This window comes from Lontra canadensis, unplaced genomic scaffold, assembly GCF_010015895.1.
Source record: "Lontra canadensis isolate GAN:19392208 unplaced genomic scaffold, GSC_riverotter_1.0 scaffold3, whole genome shotgun sequence".
Taxonomy (NCBI): domain Eukaryota; kingdom Metazoa; phylum Chordata; class Mammalia; order Carnivora; family Mustelidae; genus Lontra; species Lontra canadensis.
Genome location: NW_022630997.1, coordinates 15,602,668 through 15,628,753, shown reverse-complemented (window position 1 = coordinate 15,628,753; position 26,086 = coordinate 15,602,668). Strand labels below are relative to the sequence as shown.

General features: G+C 38.4%; 1 protein-coding gene across 3 annotated transcripts in view; it reads left to right on the top strand.

Moving 5' to 3' along the window:
- CNNM2 (cyclin and CBS domain divalent metal cation transport mediator 2) overlaps positions 1 to 26,086 on the top strand; it is a 140,222-nt gene that overhangs the window by 2,022 nt on the left and 112,114 nt on the right. The window lies entirely within an intron of this gene.

The following is a 26,086-nucleotide window of genomic DNA, read 5'->3' as shown; positions in this document are numbered from 1 at the left end:
CTGGCATTTTCGCATTTCAGGAAGCAGGCGTTCTATTTTCTGTGCATGATACTGCCGGCGCTCTCGTGTTGAGGGGTCTGCCGCGTTCATTGCCCCACTCAGTGGGTGGGTGCAAATAGGGGCTAATGCCAGGCTCTGACATCTGGCTGAGATATACTCAACTCAGGCATTTGGAAAACATTTAAATCGTTTTTCTAAACCCAGTACGATCCTTTCCCTCCTCCTTTAACATTCACTGACATCTCAGAGATTGGAAGTGCATTTTCAGTAGCTCTTTTGCTGGTTGTCAGGCCACCTGTGGGGCAGATTGAGGTCTGTCTTTGAGGATAGCGGATGGGTTAAGACAAATACCACCAAAAAGATTCACTCATTAGGGTGTGACTTGCCTTAGCTAGAAAAGAGGTGTTGTTTTTTTTTTTTTGGTGTGTGTTTTTTAAAGTAAAGTTAATTATTAATGTATGACTTGGAAAGCCTAGAAGTGAGTTAACCTTTTGTGAGGCTATCTTGGCTAGCTTTCTTCACCATTTGCTTATATTTACTTGACAAAATTTACCAAACCAAGTGTGGTTTTGGCAGAAATCCTGCACATTTAACAGTGGGATGACGCCCTCTATTGTGGTTTATTTCTTTCTCGAGTTTTTCTGGTTAATAAGTGTTCTTTTTGACCTTGATCACTTGATATATTAAGTTGAAGCCTGTCTTCAAGTCAGTGCTCTCTGTTCCGGGGAATTTTAACAGGGGAGAGTCCTGCAGAGTCTGATTTGCTCACCTGTCTTGCATGGTGGTATTTTTTGTTTGTTTCACCATGTAATGAACAGGCGAATAACAACTCATGCTATTACTACTGAAATTCTGTCTTTGAAAAAAGTTTCTAGTAAACAGTGTTGCCATTTGAAAGCCAGGGGCCGCTGAGCTGTTTAATTGCTATGGTACCAGTGCAGGTATTAAAATGTGTGTGTAACCTTTAATGACTTGATTGTCCTCAAAACAAAGTTTTCCTTCTTCAGATAGAATTTTGAGCACTCAGAGTGGTCTCTCCACCGAAAAAAGCTATGTGGAAGCAGTGACAGCTCATGGACGTGGTGATCTGAACATCCCCATAGAGCGTGTGGTTGCCCTAATTCCATTCTCCGGGCTGAATGGTGTCCGCTCTGGAACAGGATCCCATTGCAGTAATTTTCAGATAAAGGAATAGAGCAGAATGTGCTTCAGTGATTGGTAATTTGCATTTAAAAGCAGAAGGAGATTCTTCTGGATTCTTAAACAGTAAAAAGAAAATGTCCATTATCTAGTGAGAGAGCTTCATCTGGGGTGTCATTATCCTTTCACTGCTAAGCTGTTAATTAGAGCATCTGACCAATCTCTTCTTTCATTTTGCAATAATATCTCTAGTACAGAAAGATACCTTGCAGTGCCTGAAAAATGCCTCTGAAATACTTACTTTCTGTTGCTAGGTTTTGCAACATTGAGACAGATAATTTATTCCATGATTTTTTTTAATCAGAACGTTTGCCTATCTCCTGGTGGATTGAAACACTAGTGTGTCCTCCCTGCTGGATGAAGCCTTTTCTTCACTTCCATATCTTTTTTCTCCGTGAATTTAGCTCTTCACCTTACAGCTCATGACTCTTGCTCCTACCTCAGAATTTCAAAATCTGCATCATTTTGAAACTTGTTTTTGGTTGTCCTTGAACAATATTCCTATGTATTTTCTGTGGTTTATTTTTCAGGAGCAACTTTTTTTCCCCAATGTTAACCTCTCACAGTAGATAACTAAGTTACTAATATTTTCCCATGAATTTTTGAAAAATAATAATACACAGGACTTTATTTTTGTCCTTAACCAAAGTGATATGTTTGGTTAAGGAGGTAGTACAAGTTAAAGATACACTCAAGTTAGTGGCATGTTTGGAAGAGCAGGTAAGGACAGCTGGTTACAAATGAGAACTGTCAGCCATGATCTTAAAAGGATGAGTGGGTGTTTGTTACTTACACTGTAAGAACCATTGATTTTTCACCTTCCCTTTCTTGATCTTTTTTGATGAGTTTGGCCACTTTAACCTTACGAACAGCTGTGTTAGTTCTTTCTTCCCTGTGAGTTACAATATTTCACCAGATATTGTTTTCTTTATTTTCTAATTCAATTTGAAATACTGTGAACAGTCAACCTTTATTGTTTTTTCTCTATTGAATAATGGTGTGTGGGATGGTGTGAAGGCTTTTTCTTCCTCTGTTTCCTTCCTTCTCCTAGTAATACCACCTTAACTCCCTTAAACTGTTAGATCATTAATCCAGATCTCATTGAAAATTGCCCTTCCCAACTAAGAATGCCTGCCTTGAAGTCCACTGTATAGAGCTGTACATCATTAGCATGAGTTTTGCTTTACCACCGAGGGGAAAGTTTTGCGATGTGGAAAGACATGAAAAGCTACCTTTCTATAAGCATATGTGAACGTCTTCTTTCTACTGATTAGAACTTTTAGCTTGGCTACTTGGAAACTCAGCTTGCCTTGAGGTTGGAAGAAGTCATCATACTCATTTTACAGTTAGCTTATTGGTTATTGACTGTGTCAGGCACAGGGCTGAATGCTTTACACGAATTACCTTGTTTCAGTCTCCTAGTGGCCAAGCGAAGCCTTTTCTCCATTTTACAAATGAGGAAATTGAGGCTCAGGTTACATGATTTGTTCAAGGTCACACAGTAATTTGTTGATTTGGGGTTTTAACTCAGGTCCGTGTGACAACCCAACTGGAGCTCTTTACCACTCTAGGCTTCACCATTGCACTGGTCCCCTGGATTCTGATCTTATATTTCTGGTTTGAGTGAGTGTGAAGTTTGGTCTTTTGTCAAAACATTGCTTCGGAGCTCGTTGGGCAACAGTCACAGAAATGTATTTAAACGTATAGATGGCTTTCAACCCAGTGCTTCTGTGATATTGTACGTAACAGTTGGTTTCCCCACTTTTGCCATTGAAACAAATCAGTTTTTTGGCCTGGGTGATCCTGAATCTAAAGAATTCTGTTTCCATGCCAAGCATCAAATTTCATTTTGAAAATGTTTTATGCTAACATTATAATGTACTAGTGTGCTGCTTTACTGATATACTCTACAGCTCTTTTTCTAATAGCTGAAGCATGCAGTAATGTTTCACTCTTGTTTTTTATCTGCCCTGTTGCAAGGAGGACTCAAATTCAGTTTTGCATTTTAATCTTGATTTTATTTGCATTTTTGTTGTCACCTATATAGTAATTGATTGCTAATGAGTATTCCTGACAGCTCTGCTGCTCTGTGTTCCATGCAGTTTTTCTCTTTTTCTTTTGTTGCTTTTGCAGTTACTAATAAATCTAAATAAGAGAATAAAAGTAAACCCCAGTATAAGACTATGAGACTTCTAGAAAAATCGTCCTGAAGCGAAATTGTGGAGTGGAGGGGAAACTACATGGAAGGTTGTTGCCTTTGTATGCAGAAAGGAAACCAGAGGTTCTCCATTGACCTGACAAACCCTTCTTTGTAAAACATTGTGGACTCTCGGCCACTAGGGTTGAACTTGAAGAATTAGTAACCAGTTATCCTTGTTTTATTTTGCTTTTTTTTCTTTTCACTTTGTAACAATTGTCTTCCAGTACTGCAGAACATGCGGTTTTATAGCTACTAGGGACTTAGGCTATATTCTAGCTTTTCCTTAACTAGGAACAGGTAGGATCACCAGATAATGGTCCTTAAGGGAAGAGTGCGATGTGTACTTTTCACTTAAAACATTAGGTGTACAATTCTCTCTTCCTCTAACACAAGTCTTTCCATATCAGTGTGCTGAGAGTTTAATGTTGAAACTTTTTTTCCTCACCAAATAAAGTGTTCCACTTGCCTAGAATCTAGAAAGATGTTTTTCTTGGTGTTTAAAGGCATGAATGATGGCAGGGATGGATGGGTGGATGTATTGGCTTCCGTGATCTTGTATCTCTAGTTACTTTGTACAGTAACAATGTTAAACTCTTATAATTTTGTATGTTTTTAGGTCATTACTATGAACTACCCAGCTAGTGTAGAATCAGAGGTGGAAGCAGGCAGGCGGAGGATCATTTCCTCCAGTGTTTGCAAAACTTACCAGATGATGAGAACCACTTGGATCACTTATTAAGAATAAGGTCCTAGGCCTCAAGCAGGGGTGTCCTGAAACAGAATCTAGGGAAGGAGTCTTGGGACACATATTGTTAACAGTTACCCTACAGTCAGGTGAGTTTAGAAAATGCTGGTCTAGTCAACTTTGTAAATAAGGAAAGTAAACCCTGAGAAAGAAAGTTAAGTGATTGCTTAGGAACTACCCACCTAGTATACCATCAACAAGACTAGAATCCATGTCCCTGTTTCTAGATTGGAGTTCTTTCCACTCCATCAAGCGGGTCTTCTGGTCCCAAGTTAAAGGCACTCTGGCCAGAGTTAAAGGTATCTTTGTCATTGAAAAAGCAATATTCAGGTTTGCCATTGGTTTTGGCCCTGCGATTTTGATGCCAATATTTTTGACATCCCAGATTCAAGCCATAGTTGACAGGCGTTTTGTTACACAGAAAATAAATCTGAACGTGTGAGCTCATTTTATTTTAGCTTAATGCATTTTTTATTTTGCTGAAGTCAGACTAGCAAGGTATTTTAGGAAATGGATCTTGAGATAGCTTGAAGCCTCAGTAGTTAACTATTAGACATTTCATTTGAGTTAACGTGTTTTGGGTATCCATGAATGATGTGTTTTCTTTTTGATTGTGTCTTCTATGAGAGTAATTAAGATTGGATTTGGGACTTTAAGGCAAAACTTCTTTGGCTTTTAAAATTTTTGCTCACAGTACAAGACTGTAAATTTTCCATTGAAATATTCCTCAAAGCATTGAAGTATGTGCACCATTCATGCATCTGTCTTGTGTCCCTTTAAAAAAAAATATGTTAATTTCTTACCAAGAATCATGCCTGATTTGGGAGATTGTTTGTGATAATAGGACCATGGAAGCTTGAGCATAGCTTTTTAGATCAGGAGACACCATAGTTGAATACTGGCTCTGACTTGGTATGGTTTGGATGAAATAGGGAAGGACCTTGTTCTGTTTTTCTCTTGGTTTTTGTGGGGATTACATACTATCAGCCTCTCACCACAATGGCCCAGAATTATTTGAATTTTGAAACAGTCCAAACTACTGGGAGGGACCAGTTAATTTTAATTACTAGCAAATCTAAATACAATTTAAAATATCATTAACCAGGAAAACCCACAAAATAGCCTGAGCCAACATAATATTTATGGTTTTATTTGTTCTTGAAATATTTAGACTTTAAAAAACAAATCTCTGGACTCCAGTTAGATATTTACTTTAATTCTGAACAAAGTAGTATATTTCTTTCGAGGGGGCCCTATCTTCCAAACACATATATTTGGTAGTAAACTTCAATTCCAGTAAGCTTGCTTGGAATAGCTTATTAAACTAAATACATGGAAATGGATGAGTAGGATTAAATACAATTTATTTTAGTATTCTCTTTTCACCTGCTTTTTCCAAGGACACAAATTAGAAACTCCATCAACATCAAAAAATCAGAAATCCTACCAATATTGAAAAAGAGAGGCACTAGGTATGCCTGGCTGGCTCAGTTGGTAGAGCATCTGACTCTTGATCTTGGAGTTATGAGTTCTAGCCCACCTTAGGTGTAGAGATTACTTAAAAAATTTTTTGTTGTTGTGGTTGTTGTTTTTAGATGGTTTTATTAAAGCATGGGAACAGGACCTGTGGGGGCAGGAAGGGCTGCCTGATCTTTTTTTTTTTTTTTTTTTTTTTTTTTTTTTAATTTTAGAGATAGAAAGAGAGCGAGGGGGTGAGACAGAGGTCAGGGGAGAGAGAATCCCAAGCAGACTCCACCCTGAGGGCAGAGCCCGTCTCAGGGCTGGATCCCATCACCCCAAGTCCACGACCTGAGCTGAAACCAAGAGTCAGAGGCTCAACCAACTGTACTTACCCAGGTGCCCCCCAACCCAAAAATAAAATCTTAAAAAAAGAAAAAGACACTAAGAAGCATTCTTTCAAAATCACATACACTGGTAACTCTGGAATGTTTATACAGAGGGAATTTAGGGATAGCACACTTTGGCAGGGGGAGCTAGGGGACTAATAACAAGCACTCACTGTAGGTGATATGTTTATCTTAGATTGTCTTAGGGGTTGATGGAGATAATGGGGGTGCCAACTCCCCCCCATTTTATGTTAGTACTACCACTGACTATAATGTAATGATGGTGAGATCCTCATTTCTTCATACTTAACGAGCCCCCTTACTGTCAGACCTAGATGGGACTATTTCTGTCTTTGAATTTACATCCTGTGAGGAAGATACCACTTGCTAATGCAAAGGTTAAGAAAAACGTGCTCTTCCTGGATCTACTTTGGACAAGTAGATCAAGTAACTTACTCTCTTTAAGCCTCAGTTCTTTCCATAGTAAAATGGAATGTTTTCTGAGTCCTAGAATGCTTAGTAAGAACTAATGTGGTAATAAACATAAAAATGCTTCTAATAGTACCTGGTACTTAGTGCTCATTTAACCATTATTTTTGTGATGATGATGCTATTGGCTCCTCATTGTTCTTGGTCTTTCTTTGTACTAGGTATTGCTAGTCAAGAGACACCTTGAGCCCTGTGTGCTCATAGTTGTTATGGAATCTTGAAAGTGGCTAATTATTGCAGGTTTTTTCTTTTATCGTGAATTAATTCCAGCCTCTGTTACTTTTCTAACAGTTGCTGTTACTTGACAAGATGGCCACATGTGTCCATATTTTGAAGGAAAACAGAATGATCAATTACACGTATTACCCTTCTTAGGGTTAGGAATGCTGAATTAAAACATCATTCTGGCTAGTATCAAAAGAGAAGAAATAACCAATGTTGGTGAGGTTGTTGCAAAAAATGGACCCATGTGCACTGTTGGTGGGAATGTAAATTGGGGTGGCCACTGTGGAAAAGAGTATGGAGGGTCTTCAAAAAAGTTAAAATAGAAATACCATATGGTCCACTAATTCCACTACTGGGTATTTACCCAAAGAAAATGAAAACACTAATTTGAAGAGATTTAAGCACCATATGTTTATTGTAGCATTACTGAAGCATTATTTAATAACCAAATTATGGAAGTACCTCAGGTGGCTGTTGACCAGTCAATGGATAAAGAAGATCTGGGGTATGTGTGTGTGTGTGTGTGTGTGTGTGTGTGTGTGTAAAATAGACTATTACTTAGCCATAAAAAAGGTGAAATCTTGCCATTTGCAGCACGGTGGATGGATTTAGAGAGTAGAATGCTGAGTGAAATAAGTCAAAGAAAAATGCCATATGATTTCACTTGTATGTGGATTCTGAAAGACAAAACAAATGATCAAACAAAAAAGCAGGAATAGATCCATAAATATGGAGAACAAACTGGTGGTTGCCAGAGGTGAGGGGGCAGGGAGGGTGAGCAAAATGGGTGAAGGGGAGTGGGAGGTACAGGCTTCCAGTTATGGGATGAATGAGTCACAGGGATAATTGGTGTCACCTAGGGAATGTAATCAATGGTACTGTAATTGTGTTGTATGGTGACAGGTGGTAGCTTCCCTAGTGGTGAGCACGGCATGATGTATGTAGATTTGTGAAATCTCCATGTTGTACACGTGAAACTAATATAATGTCAACTATACTTCAATAATAATAATAAAAATCCTCAATCTCTTTGACTAAGTGACTAAAAAAGACTACAAAGTTTAAAAGAAATAGAACAAGTGCTCACGGATTTTGGAAGCCCTTGAATAACCAAAGTTTGAAGCCTAAAAGGAAGATCTCAGATTACTTTGATAAAATCTTTTGACATTATATCAAAAGTGTAAAAAATGGTAATATCTACTATAGCAAATTTTTGTTGCTTATAGCAATGTAAATTTGTTATACTTTTGGAAGGTGACCAGGAGTCATTAAAATGTCCTACCCTTTGGTTTAGTAATTTTTCCCCTTCTGGAAATCTTAATTCAGTGATATAATTCAAGAGAAAAAAAAAGCTACGTTGGCTTTTCATGTTGCATGTATATTGCAACATTTTCTATAAATAGTGAAAAATTGGAAATAAATGTCTAACACTTCAAGGCAAGGCATGGAGGGGAGGGAGTTAAGAAAATTATAGATGTCAGCTAATTATAACTATTTAATGATAATAAAGCAATACAGGACATTTGACTGATTATTTTGCATGGATTATAGGCATGCAAAAATATTCAGTGTGCAGACTGAAGGGAAACATGGAAATAAGAAAAGTGAGTGGTTGATATGTTAGGATAGGGTGATCATAGCCAGTCTTTGCAAAAAAATCTTTCTGTTAACTTTGTACAGTAACATACTTAGGAGAAATTTAAGTTTGCTGAGAACATTATGAATCCTGATCTTGGGAAAACTGACCTTTGCTCATGTTAGGGAAATCATATTATTCCATTTCTCCTTAGGGACATTTTACTGCTGAAACAAATGGTACTTTAAAAATTTTTTCAAATTGAGATATAATTCACGTATCATACAACCTGGTGGTTTTCAGTGTATTCATAAGGTTGTGCAACTATTATTAGTCTACTTCCAGAACATTTTCATTACTCCAAAAGAAACCCTGTACCTATTAGCAGCCACCCTCTATTCCTTACTCCCACAGTCCCTGGAAACCATTCACGTGGCCCCTTCTGTCTGGCTTCTTTCACTTAGCATAATGTTTTCAAGGCTCATCCACGTTGTAGTGTATATCAGTATTTAATTCCTTTTTATAGTCAAATAATATTCCATTTTATGGCTGTATATGTATACCACATTTTGTTTATCCATTTACCGCTTGTGGGACATTTTGGCTTTTCCTACTTTTCGGCCATTATAATTAATGTTGCTATGAATATTAGTATACATGTTTTTGTGGACATCTATGTTTAGTTCTTTTGTGTATATACATAGGAGAAGGATTGCTGGGTCATGTGGTAACTCAATTTTCAACTGCTTGGGAAACTGCCAAACTGTTTTCCAGTCTCTGCACCATTTTACATTCCCACCAACAATGTATTAGGGGTCTAATTTCTCCATATTTTTGCCAGCTCTTTTACTGTACTTTAAAATTTAAAAAAATAGGGGTACACGGGTGGCTCAGTTGGTTAAACATCTGCCTTCAGCTCAGGTCATGATCCCAGGGTCCTGGGATCAAGCCTCCTCTCTGGTTTCTTGCTCAGTGGGGAGCCTGCTTCTCCTTCTCCCTCTACCCCTCCCCACCTGCTTGTGTGCACTCTCTCTGTGTCAAATAAATAAAATATTTTTTAAAATTAAAAAAATATTTTTTATTATTATAGTCATCCAGTAGGTGTGAAATAGTATCTCACTGTGGTTTTGATTTATATTGCCCTGTTGTGTAATGGTGTTGAGCATTTCTTCATGTGCTTATTGGCCCTGAGCATCTCTTTGTGTGCTTATTGGCCCTTTGTGTATCTTCAGATCCTTTGCCCATTTTAAAATTGGATTATTTATCTTTTTATTATTGTAAGAATTCTTTTTTAAAAGATTTTATTTATTTATTTGAGAGAGAGCGAGAGAGAGCACACATATGCGTGAGCCAGGGGAGGGCAGAGGGAAAGAATTTCAAGCAGACTCCCTGCTGTTAATGGAGACCGAAATGGGACTTGATCTCAGGACCCTGAGATCTTGACTTGAGCGGAAATCAAGAGTCAGATGCTTAACCAACTGAGCCACCCAGGTGCCCTGACTTGCAAAAATTCTTTATGTATTCTAAGTACTACATCATGTATAGTTATCAGATATATGATTTGCAAATATTTTCTCTCATTCTGAGTTGTCTTTTCATTTTCTTGGTAGTAATCTCTAAAGCAGAAAAGTTTTCAATTTCGATGAAGTCCAGTTTATCCCTTTTTTTCCTTCTGTTGTTTTGTCTTTATTGTCATGTTTAAGAATCCATTGCTTAATCCAAGGTCACAAAGATTTATGGCTCAATTTTCTTCTAAGACTTTCATATTTTAGCTCTTATATTTAGGCTTTTAATCCTAATTAATTTTTAATTAATCCTAGTTTTTAAAATTTAATTAATTTTTAATTATTAAATTAATCCTAGTTAATTTTTGTATATGGTGTGAGGTAGGGGTCCAACTTATTCTTTTTATGTGTTGATATCATGTAAGTTACAGCACCATTTCTTGAAAGACTATTCTTTCTTCATTGAATTATTTTAACATTCTTGTCACAAATCAATTGATCATAAATGTGAGGATTTATTTCTGGATTCTAGATTCTGTTTCACTGATCTATGTGTCTTTCTTCTGCCAGCAACACACTGTTTTGGTTCTTGTAGCTTTATAGTAAATTTAGAAATTGGGCAGTATGAGTTCTCCAACTTTCTTCTTTTCCATAATAGTTGTGGTTGTGAGGATCCCTTACATTTCTATATGAATTTTTCATGGATCGTGTCCATTTCTGCAAAAAGGCAGTTGGAGTTTTGATAGAGATTATACTGAATCTGTAGATCAATTTTGGGAGTATTGCAATGTCAATAATATTAAATATTTCATCCATGAATATGGGATGTCTTTCCATTTATTTAGTTATTTAATTTCCTTCAGCGGTGTTTTGTGTATTTGCAGTCTTTTTGTTAAACAAAACACTTAGGAATAAATTTTTTTTTTTGCTATTATAAATGGAATTGTTTATTTATTTCATTTTCAGGATTATTCATTGCTGATATATAGAATTCATTTTTGATCTTGTGTCCTGCCACTTTGCTGAACTCACTTATTAGCTAACAAGTTATTCTTAAAATGTAAAAGTGGGGCACCTGGTGGCTCAGTCAGTTAAGCATCTGACTCTTGGTTTTGGCTCAGGTCATGATTTTAGGGTCCTGAGATCGAGTGCCGTGTTGGGCTCTATGCTCAGTGGGGAGTCTGCTTAAGATTGTGAGCCTGGTGGTGGATATTATGGAGGGCACGTATTGCATGGAGCACTGGGTGTGTTGCATAAACAGTGACTGCTGGAACACTGAAAAGAAATAGAATAAAATAAAATGGAAAAAAAGTTTTAACTGAAATTTTAAGAGGGGGAAAAAAAAAGATTCTCTCTTTGCCTTTCCCTTTGGCCCTCTTCCCTGGATGCACTCCCTCTAAAATAAATAATTCTTTCAAAAAGTATATAAGTGCTTTTTAAAAGCATGTGTTTTGGGATTTTTTTATGTTTGTTTCATTTGATTATAGTGAATTTTATATTTTCCATAAAAAATTTTAGTCATTTTTACTTGCCACTTTCATATGTGTAGAGCGAAGGACCCTCTATGGGTTACTGACAATGCCATTCTTCAGGAAGTTTGATAAGAAAGAGTAAATTTTCTATTTCAGGTTAGATACAGGGGGTAAAAAAAAGGCTGCATGAAATGTGTCAAAGAGACCAAAAATACAGTTGGCTAGAGCTTGGGAGTTTAAAGTTTATCTGTCTAATATTTAGAGTAGCTTTGTATCAGAATTGGGATTTGGGCTAGGAGATGAGCACAGGAAAGGCTGTTTTTGTTTGCTTAATATCTAAGGGGCTTCATAGTGCCTTTCTTTTCCAGGCCATTTTACCAAGGGTTTCCTTTGAGTCATTTTTAGAGACTAAGGAGAATCCTGGCATATAGTCTCTCTGCATTTTCTGCTGCCATCATCAGTATAATCCGTGAGGTTTTGGGGTACCAGGTAACCAGAAGAAACAAAATGAAACTCTCTGTTCTTTTTCTTCCTTTTCTCTCTCTTTCTTTCTTTCTTTCTTTCTTTCTTTCTTTCTTTCTTTCTTTCTTTCTCTTTCTTTCTTTCTTTCTTTCTTCCTTTTTTCTTTCTTTCTTTCTTTCTTTCTCTCTTTCTTTCTTTTTAGGTGCTGGGGGTGGGGTGAAGGGGCGGTAATCTGAGAGGGAGAATGTTTTCCCATGCTGGCAAAGACACAGTGAGGGCATCATCTGATCTTTATGGGAGTGTGCAAAGCCTCAGTTTTTCCATTTGCCCATCTACAATCATTAAAAACAATGTGCTGACTCAACTTGGAGCTTCTGCAGAATGGCATTTAGGGCTTAGGCAGTCCTGAGAATCATGCAAGGGATGGAAATATTTGAGCAGGTTTTAAGAGGTAACATTAAAAACAGCTAGATCAAGACAGCATGCTTTCTCCTTCAATATTTGTTTCCTTTAGTCACTAGTATAACTCCTTGATTTAGTGTGTGGCAGGAGTAATTTGGTCTCTGCAGAGTTGATTCCTGAGCAAAGATATTTTCTTGCTCCAGTGGTTATTAAAGTTTAGGGGCATAGGATTGGTTGGGGTTGGGAGGGTGAGGTTTTGCTGGAAGCAAATCACTTCAGTAAAATATTTTTGTAATCATAGTGTGTGGGCCATCTGTTTAGGTTTTCTTTCTTTAAACTTTATATTTCCTTGCTCCTGTATACATACCTTTACCTGCAAAGACTAGAAGAATGTTTGCCAAAACGTTAACTAACGCTGACTACCTCTTAACGGTGGGTTTTAAGGAAGGACGTATATTTTTCTGTGTTGCTTCCCATTTTTTTTGAGCATGTATTTTGTAATGTTTTGGGGAATAAAATTTGTTAAAATGTTATTAAAAGTAAATTTTGTAACTTGAACCACTAATGTAGATATTAAGTGATATTTGGGTGAAATTCATATTTTTTTCTTTAGGAAATGTGGAGTGTTTTGTCATAATGTAATCAGGCTGTCATTTGTGGCATTTATCGCCCTTATCAGAATCCTTAACCTTTGGGCGAAAGATGAATAGCATTTTAAACCTCATAAGATGTATGTGTGAGTGTATGTGTTTGCACGTGTGCATTGCACACCCATGTGTGTGCAAGCAGCTTAGTAAAATTAACTTTGTGTCACATTTATTTTCAAAGCATATTATTAGGTGACAAAATAGAATTTGTTTAGGTTTGTGTCTGGACTGCCTGGAATGAAGCTGTTTGATACTTACTTGGTTGCCCTTAGTAAATCAAGGATTGGTGAAGTTGTCCAGTTTCACCTAGATTTGTGCTTTGGGTGTAAAGCTTATAATCTCAAAACACTTCTCATTTGGAGATTGAGTCTGAAAACTGATGCTTCCTTTTATCTGTAGAAATCATCACAGTGAATACAGTGATGGTCATTAAAAGGAGACAAAAAAATAAAAGGAATGTTATGGAGGCACTTATGCTTGAAGCTTAGTGGTTTCCAGTCTTACACATTTTGCTAAAATAAAGACATTTTAACTTTGAGGATCAAGGTTTTGTTTTGTTTTGATTATATGCCTATAGAATTGAACACCTATTATACATCATTTATCCCAGACAGATAAAAAGGTGTGATCTTCTTTCTTTTTCTGAATGTGTACAGGAACTTTATAGAATAAGTTAGCTGTCATTTAGGTGTCTTTCCTAAAGTCTGTATTTATTTTATTATTTTATTTATTTATAAAGAGTTTATTTTTAAGTAATCCCTGTACCCAATGTGGGGCTTGAACTCATAACCCTGAGATTGAGAATCACATGCTCTTCTGACTGAGCCGGCTGGGCATCCCCTGAAGTCTGTTTTTATTTTTTTTTAATATTAATGTAATTTAATTTATTTAGGATTTTATTTATTTATTTGAGAGAGAGAGAGAGAGAGCATGAGCAAGGGGAGGACCAGAGGGAGAGGGAGAAGCAGGCTCCCCACTGAGCAGAGAACCCCATGCGAGGCTTGATCCCAGGACCCTAAGATCATGACCTTAGCTGAAGGCAGATGCTAACCTACTGAGCCACCCAGGAACCCCTAATTTAATTTCATTTAATTTTTTAGAGTTTTATTTATTTATTTTAGACAGAGGGAGAGCATGTATGAGGGGGAGAAGCAGAGGAAGAGGGAGAGAGAATCTTTCCTCCTCAGACCCCTTTCCTCCACTGAGTGGGGAGCCTGACATAGGGCTAGATCCCATGACCCCGAGATCAGAACCTGAGCCCAAATCACCGAAATCAAGAGTTGGATGCTCAACCAACTAAGCCACCCAGGTGACCCTGAAGTTTGTTTTTAAATGACATAAAATAATGATGATGGATTTTGCCTCTATTCCTTTTACCTAACTACCCAAGGAAACGAAGCACTTTAGGAAGAGAAACTGATGTTTGCTCTACTTACAAACAGTATTGCTCTGAAATAGTCCCATGCGTATTAGACAAACCTGTATTTACTCAGTTCCTTGAGGTTTAAAAATACATAAACGTTTTGGTAGGGTTCCTCTGCAGTGACGCTCCTCACTTGCCTTGGAACGTCCAGCCAGCATTTAAGCACGAGCCTCTTAAACGTGAATGACAGCCAGATATCTCTGGATGTTTGAGGAGAACCTCCAATAGTTTCATAGTGAGACTAAACAAACAGAAAAGAACCTTAATTGACTTAAGCTGGTTTAGCTCACATTAGCTAAAATCCAACAAACCGGCAGTTACTACTGTGGGTATTACTTTCTTGGTGACCTCTTAAGGCCACTTATCAAACCAGCAATTAGTGGCCAATGTGAGGACTTGCTGCCTCTTTGTGCACAGCATAGGTAGAATCTTCCTGTATTCATTCAGTCCACCTGCTTGAGGCTCCCAGCAGGGCTGAACGTTCGTGAATACTCCCATAGGCTTGCTCAGCCTCTGCGCACATTCAGAGGCTATGCAGGCATTTCTGGCAGATTTTTGTGTCTTGGGAAATCATTACCTGGTTATTTTTCTTTTCTGCTTTTACTGCAAGATTTCCTAAGGCAGAGTAGGTGTTTCCTCTTCCTTGCCCCTGATGGATTCATCTTTAATCCTCTACAATCTGGCTTCAAACTGTCAAAGCCAGTGACTTCCTTTATTGCCAGATCCACATCTTGGTGGTCATCCTTCCCAGCCTCCTTGCCTCCCTTGCTGTTTTTGGCACTAAGGCGAGGATCCCTCTTCTTTCCAGCTTGGCTCTGGTGGCATGATACAGCCCAGCCTTGATTCTCCTCCTGTCTCTCTCTGACTTCTTCATTTTAGCTTCTGATTTCTTCCTTCCATTTCTAATTGAGCATTCAGAAAGGGTTAGTGGGGTTTAGCAGAAGAGGAAGAGAGATCGCCTTCTCTCTGCCGTGTGATGTCACGGTGAGAAGGCAACCACCTTTAAGCCAGGAAGAGAGCTCTGGCTGTGCACTAAAATCGGCCAGCACCTTGATCTTGGACTTCACAGCCTCTGTTGTTTACACTGGCTGTCTGTGGTATTTTGTTACAGCAGCCTGGCTAGTACATTGTCTTTTTCCCTATCCAAATAGGATGAAAAAGTGATAAAAACAAGATGAGTAAGCTCTAGATGTCTGCTGAGTAACATTGTACCTATAGTTTACAATATTATATTGTATACTTACAAATTTAAGAGGGTAGATCTCATGTTGAGCACTCTTACCATAATAAAAGAACACTGAAAAAAATGATCATATACAATTACCAAGACCCCAGGAGATGTGGACCTTCTCTGATTACATGTCCTACTGCTTCCTCCCGACTCCGTTTCAGCCGCACTGGCCTCCTGGCTGTTGAGGGCTGCAGGCGCTCTACGCATGCTCCAGCCTTTAGGGCCTCTGTGATTGTGGTTCCCTCTTCCCGGAATGCCATTTCCCAGACAGCTTTGCGGTTCTCTCCCTTCCTTCCTTCGGATCTTTATTCACATTTCACCGAGTCAGTGAGGCAGCCTGCGTCTGTGGTCTTCCAACCTAAAATTTCAGTGTGTCCCCTGCAATACTTGTCGGCTTTCTTCCCTTTGTTCTTTTTTCTTCAAACGCCCTATATCTTTTGCTTACTATTACATTAAAAAAAAAATTTTTTTTTTTTTGACCTGCTTCTCCCACCAGAACTTATGCCCCACGAGGGTAGGAACTTGTGTCTGTCTTATTCCCTGCTGTATTCCACAACAGGTCCTGGCACGTAGATGCTCAATAAATATTGTTGAATGATTGAAATGAATATTATTGCGGGCGTGGTGTGATGCAAGTACTCTTCTGTAACGTCAGTTGTAGTGTTAATTGGTATAATCTTTTGGAAAGTCACTTAGCAACGTGCTGAAGAACCTGTTGCTTTTTGTGTGTCTCCTTATCGCTCCACTTCTAGGAACCTGACTGCAAGAACAAATCAGAAGTGCACGCAAAACGTAAAATGCAGAGATGCTTGTGTAAATGTATTTAATTTTTTAACTGTTACTAATTTTTAAAAATTGTGGTACACATGAGATAAAATTTACCATTTTCATGTGTACAGTTCAGTAGTGTTAATTATAGTCATATTGTTGCATGAACAATCTCCAGAAGCCTTTTCATCTGCAACTCTGTGCCCATTAAACAGCTCCCCATTCCCTCTCCTCCCCCACCCTGGCAACCACCATTCTATCTTGTCTCTGAATTTGACTCCAGTAGAAACATTGTATGAATGGAATCATACAGTGTTTGTCATTTGTGACTGGCTTATTTCACTTAGTATAATGTCCTCAAGGTTCATCCACATTGCGGTGTGTGTTAGGACAGTCTTCCTTTTCAAGGCTGAATAATATTTCTTTGTATGTATATACTATCTTATTTTAATCCATTCATCCATCGGTGGACACTTGGGTTGCTTCCTGTTTACTGTTGTGAATAGTGCCCCTGTGCATATAGGTGTGCAAGTATCCATTCACATCCGTGTGTTAGTTCTTTTTGATATATACCCAGAAGTGTAATTGAAGGATCATATGGTTATTCTATTTCTAATTTTTTAAGAAACTGATTATTTTTTAAAATAGCAAAAAATTAGGGGCGTGGCTCAGTTGGTTAAGAATCTGACTCTTGGTTTTAGCTCAGGTCATGATCTCAGGGTTGTGAGATCGAGCCCCTCCTCTATCTCTGTGCTGGGTGTGGAGCACAGAGATCTCTCCTTTTCTTAAGATTCTCTCTGTCCTGGGCATCAAAGTGGATTAGTTCGTTAAGCCTCGGAATCTTGATTTCAGCTCAGGTCATGATCTCAGGGTCAGGGTTGTGAGATCCAGCCCCACGCCCAGCTCCACGCTGGGCAGGGAACCTGCTTAGATTCTCTCCCTCTTCCTCTGCCTCTACCCCCACCTCTAAAAAGAGGAAACCTTTAAAAAAAAATAGCAAAAAAAATTATGAGCAAAGCAATCTAAAAATCCAGTTGAGGAATGGTTAAGCAAATCTAGGTATGTATATATGATATAGCCATTTAGAATAATCTTTTAAAGGTAATTAATTAATTTATTAATGAGAGTGAGAAACCAGGGGAAGGGGCCGAGGGAGAGAATCTCAAGTAGATTTCCATGCTGAGTGGGGAGCCCGACACAGGGCTTGGTCTTACCACCCTGAGATCATGACCTGAGCAGAAATCAAGAGTCAGACATTTAACTGACTGAGCTACCCAGGTGCCCCCACATTTTTTTAAGTTTATTTTTTTTTTAGTAATCTCTACACCCAGCATGGGGCTCGAACCCACAACCCCAAGATCAAGAGTCACATGTTCTTCCTACTGAGCCAGCCAGGCACCTGTAGAGTAACATGTATAAGGTTTTTATAATAACATAGGTTATTTTAAGTGAAAAGAGTGACAGGGTCTCAATTAAGTTTTGAAAACTATAGAAAAATTGGTGGAAATACACCAAAATATTAATAATAATGCTTTTTTTGTGTTTTCTAAATTACACAAGCATTGCTCTTATTTAGAGTAAAAATACAAAAAAAAAAACAACAACCCAAAAACAAAAACCCTATGAGAGTCCCCATTATCTACTCTATAGAAACCAAGCCCTTCCAGAGTTTATTGAGGTCTTTATACTTTGACTTTAGTCCACATTTGTACCTTCAGTCAGAAAGGGCTAATCTCATAACTGCACATGTAACTTATGTATATGTATACACGTGTGTCTATGTCAGCATACATGTAAGTATTTGTATGTACCTATGCCCTAGCCAATACTTCTGCTCGCATCCCTCTCCTAAAAGACAGTTCTACCCATTTAAAACTTCTCTGCCTGTAATACATAGTTAAAATTTCATTTTTTCCTGAAAGCTCTGCTGATCACTGAACTCTTATACCACTTATAATTATGTGCCACAATTAATATCTCATTTCTTAATTCTTTTCAGTCTCCAGATTGCTATTTCTGTATCTCTTAACACTGCCTGTCTGGAAGATTCACCTTGCTTTTCTCTGCTTATGTAATTTCCACTCATCTTTTTCCATGCAACCTTTTATTTTGAAAAGAATTGCAGCACAGAAAAAGTTTAATGTATGTGCTGCCTAAGCAGCCACACGTGTTTCTTTTTCTATGTATACATATGAATGTATTTGTATCTGTGTGTGTATACATATATATGTATCTTTTTTTCCTGAACCATTAGTCATTAGAAAGTAGGTTGCAGATATCTTGCTGCTTCACTCTGAAATACTTCAGCATGTATTTCTTCAAAATAAATAGTTTCCTTAATCACAATACCATTATCAAACTCAGGAAACTTAGTATCAGTACAGACATGTTTAATATTCAGTCCATAGTCATTTAATTGTCCTATTTTTTGGTGTTCTTTCACCTAGAATAGCTCCCTTTCCTTTTTTCTTTCATGACATTGACATTTTTGGAGTCCAGGGTAGTTGATTTTGTAGAATGTTCCACAAAAGGTTTTGTCTGATTTTTTTCCCTCTCAAAATAAGAATCAAGGTTAAATCTTTCTTTTTTTCCCAAGAATACAGCATTGTAAAATAAAGTTCCTTTCTCCTTTAATAATTAATGAATAATCTGTAGGGTGATATTTTGAGATTGTATACATATCCTGGACCCCCCAGACTTTCATCCATTGGTTTTGGCATCTTACTCCTTTCCAGGTGTATCATTCTGCAAGGTCACCTTTGTCCATCTTTGTCTATAGTAGTCTGTTCCATCTTGCATTCTAGCATGAACATAGATGTTTGAGGTAGGAAGAGATTATAGTGAATCCAATTCAAACACCTTATTTTCTAAAGGAACATGAAGTGATTTGCCCAAGAGCAATTGTGCAGTGACAAAGTTAGGACTAGAACCTACGTTTTCTGGTTCTTAAACCAGTCCTCTTTCAACCTGCCCCTTAGTGACACTTAACCAATAATACAAAACATAAAACAAATATCTGCTACCTCAAATAGAGTACAAGTTTTTCGCAAGTAGAAAGAAAGCATGTGTTGATTTTTCTTTTGCGTGGATTCTTTTTTTTTTTTTAATTTTTTTTTTTTAAGATTTTATTTATTTATTTGTCAGAGAGAGAGAGAGAGAGCGAGCACAGGCAGACAGAATGGCAGGCAGAGGCAGAGGGAGAAGCAGGCTCCCCGCCAAGCAAGGAGCCCGATGTGGGACTCGATCCCAGGACCCTGGGATCATGACCTGAGCCGAAGGCAGCTGCTTAACCAACTGAGCCACCCAGGCGTCCCGTTGCGTGGATTCTTTTATTCATTTATTCCAAAGAGGCAAATCAGCCTCTTCTCCCAGCCCGTCCCTCCCATATCGAGCTCCAGCCACACTGAGGTAGAGCTGTTCTTGCTCACCTCTGTCTTCCTATGTGCTGTTCCTTTGGCTGGTAACAGTCTTCCTTCTCTTCTCTATTTTATGTATTTTATTTTTTATTTGCTAACAGATTTTATTTTTGACAAATATCACTTATGTTTCAGGTATGTAGTGTGATGTTTAGATACATATATGCATTGTGACGTGACTACTGCAATCAGATTAATTAACATATCTGTTACCTCCCATAGTTAACCCGTGTGTGTGTGTGTGTGTGTGTGTGTTGAGAACACTTGAGATTTACTCTCAGCAAATTTCACTATAGAACAGATTATTATTAACTGTAGGGACTCATGCTGTACATTAGGTTTCCAAAACTTATTTATCTTATAACTGAAAGTTTGTACCTTTGATTAACATCTTCCCTTTTCTCTTACCACCCCCAGCCGCTGGTAACCACCATTTTACTTTCTGTTACCAACAGTTCTATTTTTTTCTTTTCTTTCTTTCTTTCTTTTTTTTTTTTTTTTTAAGATTCCACATATAAGTAAAATCATGCAAGAATTTTCTTTGTGTGGCTTATTTTACTTAGCATAATGTCCTCTGGGTTCATCCATGTTGCAAATGGCAGATTTCCTTCTTTTTAAAGGCTGAATAATATTCTGGTGTGTGTGTATGTGTGTCTGTATAACATTTTCTTTCTCTGTTCACCTATTGATGGACACTTAGGTTGTTTCCATATCTTGGCTACAGTGAAAAAACTGCAGTGAACTTGAGAGTGTAGGTATCTCTTTTGAGATTGTGATTATATTTCCTTTGGATATATACCCAGAAGTAAGATGGCTGGATCATATGGTAGTTCTATTTTTAGTTTTTTGAGGAGCTTCCATACTGTTTTCCATGCTGGCTGTACCAATTTGCATTCCCACCAACAGTGCACAAGAGTTCTCTTATTCTCCACGTCCTCTCCAACACTTGTTATCCTTTGACTTTGTGATACTAGCCCTCCCAGTAGGCATGAGGGGATAGCTCACGATGGTTTTGATTTTATTATCCCTGGTTAGGGATGTTGAGCACCTTTTCATATACTGCTTGGCCATTTTGGTGTCTTCTTTGGGAACGTGTCCATTCACTTCCTCTGCCCGTGTTAAAAATTGAGTTATTTGGGGCACCTGGGTGTCTCAGTGAGTTAAGCCTCTGCCTTCGGCTCAGGTCATGATCTCAGGGTCCTGGGATCGAGCCCTGAATCAGGCTCTCTGCTTAGCAGGGAGCCTGCTTCCTGCTCTCTCCTACCTGTGATCTCTTTGTCAAATAAATAAATAAAATCTTAAAAAAAAAAAAAGCCTAAAATGACTTAAGCATGCATGTGTGTGTGTGTGTGTGTGTATATATATATATATTTTTTTTTAATTGAGTTATTTGGTTTTTGCTCTTGAGTTGTAGGAGTTTCTTATATATTTTGGATTATTAAGCCCTCATCAGATACATGGTTTGCAAAAATTCTTTTCCATTCCATAGGCTGTCTTTTTATTTTGTTGATTGTTTGCTGTGTAGAAGCCTTTTAGTTAGACGTAGTCATACTTGTTTATTGTTGCTTTTGTTGCTTGTGCTTTTGGTGTCAGTTCCAAAAAGTCATTGCCAAGACCGATGTCAAGGAGGCTTTCTCTTACTTACCTTCTGTTTTTGATTGTTACGTGAACTGAGTTGAGCTCTGCAGAGGAGGCCTTTACCTACCTACCTTTAGGCTGAGTTAGGTACCCTCTTTTGTTATTATAGGACCCTGTTCATAGCTCATATATCCCATGTGGTTCTCTTTTTTCTTTTGGTAATTGTTGTTTACAGTTATATTTCCCTCTGCTGGACTGTGAGCTCATTGAGGTCAGGAATTTTGTTTAGTTCATCTCTGGTCTTGCCATTTAGAGTGCTCAGTCAGGGTTTGCTTAGTGAAGGCCTTTCAGCTCTGTGGTCATTGATTGCTTTACCATAAAGATATGGTTGAGGCTTAGACTCCATGTCCCTACAGTTCTCACAGCTTCCCTAAATATTTGTGTGGAGGGCAGTGTAGAAAGTGAAAAGCTACCTCACATGTTACATAAAACCTTTATAAACACGGGGGGGGGGGCACCTGGGTGGCTCAGGTTAAGTGTCCATCTTCTAATTCTTGGTTCTAGCTCAGATCATGATCTCAGGGTCATGAGGTCGAGGCTCCACGTCGGACTCCAAGCTCAGTGGGGAATCTGCTTGGGATTCTCTCTCTCCCTCTGCCCCTCCTCCCCTCACATGCGCGTGCACACGCGTGCTCTCACTCTCTCTTTTGCAAAAAAAAAAAAAAGAAAGAAAGAGTGAAATAATCAGTGCTAGAGGGAATATTATGACGTGCTTTAACAATAAGAGGATGGAGGTGTTTTTAGGGCTGTGTCAAAGGAGGCTAAAGGCTGAGGTATGGGTCAGAACATTTCAGTTGGAAGGAACCATATTGAGAAAGGCACAGAATCTGAGAAATTGTGTTTGGGAGAATTTGAGCTGTTGATTTGACTAGCTTTCAGGACTTTTTCTGTATGTTTCGTATACACATAGATCATTCTTTGTACATACTGATTGGCTGTCCTTAGTGTTTTCCACTTTGCTTTTAGGGTACATTTATTGATACTAACTGAACATATGTATTGGTAGAAAAGTCTCTTGTTTGGGCAATTTCTACCATGCAAGACTTTTTAAAGCCCTTGTGGTAGCTGTTGTTCCAGCCAAAGTACTATTGTTAAATGTCTGTTCGCTGCTCAGGCAGTGGTCCTAGGTTAGATTGGTTAAGCCTCAGAGGAAGTAGATTAATTATTGAAAACCTATGAGGCATTACTGCTTGAATTCTGAATTTTCAGTGTTTTCTGTAGCTTGAGAGTGTGACTTAATTCCTCTGCTTCACACCTGGGATAGGACTTCAGATACCACAGAGAAAGGGCTGGGGACCTCAACATGGTTTTATTTTCCAGCTATTTACTTTTCAAATAAGGAGAAACCCCTGCAACATACCAACATAAGGTACAAACTTGGGGACAATAATATTGTGTCCTGGGGAAGAACAAAACACATACATTTTTTTTTCTTTTCCTTTTTTTTTTTTAAATTGAAAGTCTAGTTGACCTACACTATTATTTTAGTTTCGGGTGTACAACATAGTGATTCAACATTTACATACATTACGAAACAATCACCATGATAAATCTAGCTGCCATCTGTCACCATACAAAGTCGTTAGCTTTTATTAACTATATTCCCTAGGCTGTACATTGTCTCCCCTTGTCTTATTTTATAACTGGAAATTTGTACCTTTTAATTCCCTTCCCTATTTCCCCATTCCCCCACCCACCTCCCCTCTGACAAACACCAGATTGTTCTCTGTGTTTGTGAGTCTGTTTCTCTTTTTAAATCATGCATTTTTAATGTGTTAGTGTTTTTAATGTGTTAGTGTTTTTTTTTCTTTAAAATCTTGTGCTTATATTTTGAACAGCTCTTAATCAAATGCCAGAATTCTGTGCTCACATTAAATGTTGCTAAGACCGGAAATGGGAACCATTAAAGAACTGATTTTTTTCTTATAAATACCGGCTTACTCTGAACAAGATTATAGTTACTAACCTCGTTGCCATAAATTCTCCAGTCATATGTTTTGTAATCCCTTCTCTGGCATACATTTTAATCGTTTTCTTACTGCTTCATAGGTACTCTAATCCCTTTATAGTTTCCCAAGTTTTAAAATAAACCTGTAAAAGGTTCAGTTTTATATTTGATAGCCTTACTTCACGGTGTTCCAAAGCAGTGACTAAGTTCAGGCAGGCAAAAAGCTTTGGATGCAGAATGCCTTTGTTTCTACGTTTTAGAAAAATGTACTAGATTTCTAGTGTTTCACATCCTGATGGTTTTATGTACTGGCTTTATAATCCTACATACTAGGATTTTAAAAATATTTGGACATATTTATAAAGAAGAAATGTTGGAAAACACTGAAAATACATAGTTAAGAACACCGGTCTCTTAAAATTTTCTGTTACCAAGTTTTGAGAGATCTCTTCAATTTTGAAACCTATACTGTATTTCTTTTGGTGAGTAAGACTATCATAGTCCTCTTGGAGCCTACCATTTAGTGGAAGAGACAGACAGGACTCAAACAGTCATGCAGATAAACCTGCCATCACGGGATGTACTCAGGAGGAAAAGTGCTTGGTGCCTTGAGAGAACATTGGCAGGTGGGAGGTGAGGGAAGGAAGTGACTTGAGATCTGACAGATAAGTAGGAGTTAGTAGGGCAAATTTGGGTGTGGAAAAGAGAATATTACAGGGAGATGTGATAATGTGGGAGGCAACATTATATATTCAAGGAACTGGAAGAAGATGAGTGTGGCTAGAACACAGAGAATTTGTATGTGTTGACGGGTAGGGCATGGCCCAAAACGCAGCCAGAGGAGTGAGCAGCACCATGCCCGTCAAGCCATTGGACGCCATACTAAGCGTTCTAGCATTTCTCCTAGGGGCAGTAATTTGCCTTTGGAGCTTTGAGGGTGTATGAATATGACATGGTAAGAGTTGCATTTTGAATAAATCACGGTCTTCTCTGTGGAAAATGCGTTGGAGAGCAGTGAGGAAGGACACAGAGGGGCTGGCATCTGGGGGCTATTGCAGAAGTCTGGTGAGAGCTGGTGCGCTGGGCCTGATGAGGTGGTGGCTGGGATGGAGAGAGGCGGACCGATTCTGGAGGTGCCGAAAAAGACAGGACTTTACCAAACCCCTTTTCACTGATACTGACAGACAGACAAAATATGGGGATTATCTCTGAAATTGAGGCCTGAAGAATCAAAGGCCACGTGATTAGTGAGCAGAAGCATACGTGGGACCCGAAGGGTAGGTGTTGGAGCAGAAACCCACCGCTCGCTTGGAGAATTTAGTTATCTTCTGACTGACACCACACCAACTAAAATGTTCAGCTCTTGGGAATTAGATCTAAATTTAGGCAACAAACTCCCATCTGACAGTGAACGGTGCTTTGTCCGGTTCACTAAATCTCGTCTACCTTCCATGAGGGAACCCACCCATCCCACCCATTTGCTTGAGAACGGCCCTGTCAGTATAGGCAGTTTGCTTGATAATATTTAGTTACTGAATCTGTAGTAATTTAGGGTTAGTTGTAGAAAGCTGCCTACTCTATGCCCATTGTCGAAGGGGAGAAAGGCCTCAGGCGAGTGGCTGCAGTGTGAAAACTCCTGTGGAGATGCGTGCCGTGTCTGTGGGAGCCCAGAGGAAGGACTCTGGGCCAAGAGTCAGTGTGAGGTCGGTACTGTCACTGCTTTCATTACATGGTCCTATTTCCTGAACAAGAAGAGACTAGAGGTGTTGTCAGGCAAGTGTGTCCAGAAAGTGGTCAGTTGATTAATTTGGTAGGGGAACATACAGTTAAGCTAACAGTGAAAAGTTTTTAAGTTATAAAGGCTCAAGTTTCAGGTAAAGAACTTAGCTAAATTGCCTTAGCATTACCTTGTGGAAATAATATGAAAACTAGAGCCTTACCATATTTTTTACTGGGCACTTTTGAAGCTAATACTTAATGTGCTTTTAAGTTAGCACTGTATAATTATTTGGTGTGGTATTAATATTTTATCAGAAAATTATTATTTGCCTCTGAAACGGATTCAGGAAAACTAATTTTAAGGGGACACTTCTTTTTTTTTAATAACATGGTTATAATGCAGGAGTTGTAAAAGTTACTTAGCAGCTTGTTTCACAGAAATTTTATTAGAACATGTCTCTTTAAGCAAGATACACTTGTGCCTCTTTTCACCTTCTGTACTATTAGTTCCTCCCGGAAATGGTGGAAAATTATTGCTTTTATGCTCGCATCATTCTGTGGGCTTGGAGCATGCCTATGGGCTTTCAATAGTTTGTCAGACTGAATCTGCCTCTGTTTTGCTGTGCATTTTGTGATTGTCTACAGTTTTTAGATACTAATTTTAATACTCTTTTTAGAAAATGTCACATAAGTACTGTTTCAGATAAGCTTGTTGGGGTTTATTGGCATGGTGCTGGGGAATACCAGGTTTGTCTCCTGAGGAACCTCAGTGTTAGGGCAGCATGGTAGACCATGCCCTCTGGTAGAAGCCCCGTGGGAGAGGTCCTTTACCTCTCTTACGTCTAATGCTGCAGTAACTAAAAAGTACTTCTGCTTCTTTACTTAAGCAGAAATCCTCGATGGTTCTGTGCTGGAAACACACAGGGTGATCTGGCCCGACCACAAATAGCTCTGTATGTTGATGATGTCATTGTAAGGTCTACTGGTATATTACATGGAAACTTACTGATGAGTGTGAAGAAATAGGACTTTGGTGTGTATCGAATTGGGTCAATTTATTGAGCTTTCAAACATCCGTACCCTACCAGTTATATTATGGAACCTGATGGACACTGACTTGAGATTTTTTCAGGGAAGACTTACAGGAAATAAAGTTTTAAACCTAGGAAGTGG